Genomic DNA, 6,000 nt, shown 5'->3' with positions numbered 1-6,000 from the left:
TGATCCGCGACCTACAGGTGAAGCTGGCCCGGCTACAGCAGCGGAAAGCCACGCTGGAATTGTCGCGGACTGACGCTCACCTGTCCCAGGTAAATTCTCGGCATGAGAATTCTCCGACAACCTCAACCCCGCATGCTTCTCTGCCCAGGTCCAACGCACCGAGGACGCAGCCCGCCCAGGCTTCCTTCACCCCGGCGCCGGGATACCACGAGGCCTGGTTACTGCAGCAGCGGAAGACACGCGCCAAGCCCCGGGCGAGGATCTCTCCTCCTCCGCCACCACCCGTCTTCGAGATCTCAACCCGAAACCGCTTTGCTCCTCTTGTGAGACGGCACACGACGCGCTGGTCATCGGAGACTCCATCGTCCGGCACGTGCGTGCTACCACAGCTAAAGGTAAGGCGTACACGCGCTGTTTACCTGGTGCATGTGTTCTTGATGTTGCTGCACAGGTGCCTGCAGCCCTGAGGAAGAACATTCGAGCTGTGGTTCTTCATGCTGGCACGAACGACATCAGGCTGAGGCAGACGGAGATCTTGAAGAAGGACTTCAGGAGCCTGGTTGAGAAGGTCCGCAGCACATCACCCACGACAAAGATCGTCGTATCTGGACCACTTCCGACATTTCAGCAGGGAATCGAGAGGTTCAGTAGATTATTTGCCTTTAACGAATGGTTACAATCTTGGTGTCAACAACAGAGATTACCCTTTGTTGATAACTGGAATGTTTTCTGGGAGCGTCCTAGGCTCTACCACACAGATGGCCTGCACCCTAGCAGAGCTGGAGCAGCGGTCCTCTCTGACAACATCTCCAGGACACTACGAACCATCTGACTGGCGGTAAGTCATACCTTAGATTCTTTAGATATCAGCCACAATACAACCCACCATAATAATAGACGCACACACATAGCTTGTACTATAGAAACTGTGTCTGTTCCCCGAATAGTGAGAAAAAAGAATAAATTCGTTAAATCCAGCCGAAACAATCTGGTAACCATTAAACCAGAAAGAGGCCAAATAAGTAATCAAAATCTACCGCTAAAGTTTGGACTTCTCAACATTAGATCCCTTGCGCCTAAAGCACTTATTGTTAATGAAATGATATCGGATTATTGCCTTGACGCACTCTGCCTCACCGAAACCTGGCTTGAACCAAATGAATGTATTGGTCTGAATGAGTCTACTCCGTCAGGATATTTTTATAAGCACGAGCCCCGTCTAACCGGTCGCGGTGGTGGTGTCGCCACTATCTACAATGATGTACTCACGGTTACTCAGAAAATAAGGCCCAGGTTTAACTCATTTGAAGTGCTCGTCATTAATGTTGCACTTAATGAAATACATAATAAACCCGCGCTATATTTTACTCTGGCCACCGTGTACAGACCCCCAGGGACATATGCCGATTTTATTAAAGAATTTGGACATCTGCTATCAGACCTAATTGTTAACTCTGACAAAGTGTTGATAGTAGGAGACTTTAACATTCATGTAGATGATGCTAACGACCCTTTAGCCCTCGCATTTATGGACTTACTAAATTCCTTTGGGGTTAAACAAAATATAAATGGATCAACTCACCGCTGTAATCATACGCTAGATTTAATTATATCTCATGGTATAGATCTCTCTAATATAGAGATTTTACCTCAAAGTAATGATATAACAGATCATCACCTCCTGATATATACTCTACCCGTAGAACAGATTAGCTGTGTCTCCCCACGTTATCGATTTGTTAGAAATATGAATCCGACTACTAAAGACAGATTCACAAGTAATCTGCCGGATCTGTCCCAAATTCTTATTAGACCCTAAATGCGGACGATCTGGATGAAATGACTAGCAGCATGGGTACTATTTTTACCAGAACATTAGACACTGTTGCTCCCATTAGATTAAAAAAAGTTAGAGATAAAACACTTGCTCCTTGGTACAATAGTCATACTCGCGCCCTAAAGAGAGCAACCCGTAACCTTGAGCGAAAATGGAGAAAAACTAAATTAGAAGTTTTTCGAATTGCGTTTAAAGACAGTATGTGCAGCTATAGACAGGCTCTAAAAACTGCTAGGACCAAGCATCTTAGCCAACTGGTAGCAAGAAATCAAAACAATCCCAAGTTCTTATTTAGTACAGTAGCCCGCCTAACAAAACCTAAGATGCCTGCAAAGAGTACTCCACAACATTTTAGTAGTGAAGATTTTATGGACTTCTTTAAGGAAAAAATCGATAGCATAAGGAAGAAAATAGCGGAAGTTCAACCCCTAATGGCATTTCATGATCTAGTTCAGCCTAAAGTTTCCCATTTAGTTTTTCAGTGCTTTACAGGTGTAGGACAGGAAGAGCTTTATAAACTTATCACCTCAGCTAATTCAGCAACGTGCCTGTTAGACCCAATTCCAACCAGATTTTTGAAAGAAGTGATGCATACGGTTGGAGAGCCACTTTTAAACATTATTAATTCTTCATTATATCCAGGTCACGTCCCTAAACCTTTCAAGTTGGCAATTATTAAGCCGCTTCTTAAAAAATCTAATTTGGACGCAAATGAAATAACAAATTATTAACCGATTTCAAACCTCCCCTTTATATAAAAAATATTAGAAAAAGTAGTATCAGCTCAAATATGCACATTTTTGCAGGAAAACAACATCCTTGAAGAATTTCAATCAGGTTTCAGGCCCCATCATAGTACAGAAACTGCACTAGTTAAGATTGCAAACGACTTGTTTTAGGCTTCGGACCAAGGCTGCACCTCAATTCTAGTCTTGCTTGATCTTAGTGCTGCATTCGACACTATAGATCATAACATTCTCATAGATCGCTTACAAAATCACATAGGTATTCAGGGACAGGCATTAAAATGGTTTAGATCATACCTGTCTGATCGATACCATTTTGTAGACCTAAATGGAGAACTGTCTGGTGTAATGTCAGTGAAATATGGGGTCCCACAAGGGTCAGTTTTAGGACCTCTGCTGTTCTCAATATACATGCTTCCCCTGGGTAACATCATTAGAAGACATGGGATTAGTTTCCATTGTTATGCTGATGATACCTTATTATATATCCCAACGAAACCAGACGAAATACCTAAATTGTCTAAATTAACAGAGTGTGTCCAGGACATAAAAGATTGGATGACCAATAACTTCCTTTTACTAAACTCAGACAAGACAGAGATATTACTCATCGGCCCAAAAACCAGCACACAACAGCTTTCACAATTCAGCCTGCGTTTAGAAGGATGTACTGTTACTACCAGCTCAACAGTAAAAGACCTGGGCGTAATATTAGACAGTAACTTGTCCTTTGAAAATCATATTTCCAATATCACAAAAACAGCCTTTTTCCATCTTAGAAATATCGCCAAACTTAGGAGCATCTTATCCGTATCTGATGCAGAAAAGCTAGTTCATGCATTCATGACCTCCAGACTGGACTATTGTAATGCATTACTAGGTGATTGTCCTGCATCCTCAATAAACAAGCTTCAGTTAGTCCAAAATGCAGCCGCCAGGGTTCTCACCAGATCCAGAAAATATGATCGTATAACCCCAATATTATCATCCCTGCACTGGCTACCTGTTCAGTTTAGAATTAATTACAAAATAGTATTACTTACATACAAGGCTTTAAATGGTTTAGCTCCCACATACCTAACCAGTCTTCTAAAACGCTATAATCCGCCACGCTCCTTAAGATCACAAAACTCTGGACTTCTAGTAGTTCCCAGAATTTCAAAATCTACAAAAGGGGGTAGGGCTTTTTCATATTTAGCTCCAAAACTTTGGAATAGCCTTCCAGACAGTGTTCGGGGCTCAGACACAGTTTCCCAGTTTAAAAGTAGACTCAAGACGCATCTCTTTAATCTGGCATACACGTAATTCATCCCATAACTTCATACTTCAGTACATCTATTCTGAATGGCAACTACGCTAATTCTCTCCATCTGTTCGGTACTTTTCTACCCATCCCGAGGCATCTGGAGATTGTACCAGCTTCAGTAGATAAAGGCCAACCCTGTGAGGATCCTGAGGCATCCAGAGAAGGACCAGCTCCAGCTGAATTCTGCCTTATTATGATTAGAGCTACACATCCTGCTCCTGTGCTCCCAGTGAGCCAGACCCCATCTGCCCTCTGCACCTACTGACTCCCTGTGCTGAACTGGACTTCATGTTAATTTAAAGAATTTCTGTTATATTGTACTCTCAGCTGCATAACACACATGGTGTTATATCATCTCTATCTGTTATCACCCAAATGAGGATGGGTTCCCTGTTGAGTCTGGTTCCTCTCAAGGTTTCTTCCTATTACCATCTCAGGGAGTTTTTCCTTGCCACTGTCGCCGTCACCCTTGGCTTGCTCATCAGAGAAATTTCATTCATTCATCTAGTTATCATCTAGACACATTTTTCTCACACACACACAATTTATTATTATTATTAATATTTTAATATTTTATTATTATTTATTTATTTATTTATTTATTTATTTATTTATTTTTATTTATTTATTTATTTTTATTTATTTATTTTTTATTTATTATTATTATTATTATTATTTTTTTTTTTTAATTGAATTTCTTTCATCTTTGTGAAGCTGCTTTGAGACAATGACCATTGTTAAAAGCGCTATATAAATAAAATTGAATTGAATTGAATTGAATTAAGTAAATTCTCGGTTAATTTAATGCAGATGTTATTACAGACAGACAGTGGCTAACGCTAACAAAGACTGAGAAGCCCCTGTAAACTTGATCCTGAACAGCCACGGACTCGCCTTGACAATAATTGGTAATTGTTTTTGTCTTTATGTTTCTTTTGTATATATTTTTAAGTGTTCAAATAAAATTTGATTTTTAGAGTATATAATTTGTTGTGTCATCTGTTTACAGCATTGGCTGATTTTGTGATTGAGACCCATAGGAATCAAGATGTTTCCTAACATGACAGGCTGGGATGACAGAAGATGTTCAGATACATCACACTGGAATGTGAGAAAAATGTTTGTTTGTTTTTCAAGTTGTGATGTGTGAAAGTTTGCTTTACTCTGTATTATCAGAAGAAAACCTGTCTGCAGAAACACTAATAATTACAGAATATAAACCACTAATCAAAGAAATAGCTTCTTCTTTAGCTTTGTTTGGGCCTATGAGTCACAAACACACACACACACACACACACACACACACACACACACACACACACACACACACACACACACACACATTTCAAGAAAGGGTCCTGCTTGCCTCTCCTTGTTTCTTATTTACCCCTTTAAAGAATCATGAACGTTCACCCCAATTAAACTTCTTCTTGTCCAACATTCTGTCCTGGCCATGATCTTCATTAGCTGTCACTCACATTTGAATATGTCACAGGGAAAAGCTACTCCTCTACATGGTGATAGGCTGCTGCGTCATGGAGCCCATGTTGGTTTCTTGTAAGCTGGATCAATCAGCAGCACAAACATGAGTACCAAGTGATGGACAGAAAATTTAACAAGTTAAATAAGTTGATTTTTATTGTCTAATGAGAGGCCCTGTGGGCCCTGATCCTTGTGGGCCCTGGGACTTCAGCCGAGGTAAGCCTGTACATTAAGACAGCCTTAATGAGGGAGCACAATGATGGGATAGTCATGCCAGCTGGCTCCATCACCTTTTTTCAGATGGACCGTCTGATACTTATGGCCAAGCCAGGTGGCTATAACCCGGCAAAGTTTGATCCTTCAGGGTTTTGGTTTTAAATCTTTTTAAGAAAATTTTGGGAGGGGGCTCTACCTGAGGTTATGTGTTGTGAGTCAGCAGGAGTAAGATAGAAGCGGGGTGTTCAGATGGGAGCTAAGTCCTCCAACAAGGTGGCAACTACGCAGAGCTTTAGCACGGACTAATAGCACAGTTAGATGCTCCTCTGCTTACTCCATTGGCTAGCTTTGAGAACATTGTGCTTTTTTCACTGCCTGACTTCAATAATATGGTGCTTACCTCACTGTCTAGA

Source organism: Clarias gariepinus, chromosome 20, assembly GCF_024256425.1.
Source record: "Clarias gariepinus isolate MV-2021 ecotype Netherlands chromosome 20, CGAR_prim_01v2, whole genome shotgun sequence".
NCBI classification, from domain to species: domain Eukaryota; kingdom Metazoa; phylum Chordata; class Actinopteri; order Siluriformes; family Clariidae; genus Clarias; species Clarias gariepinus.
This window is presented reverse-complemented; position numbering follows the sequence as displayed.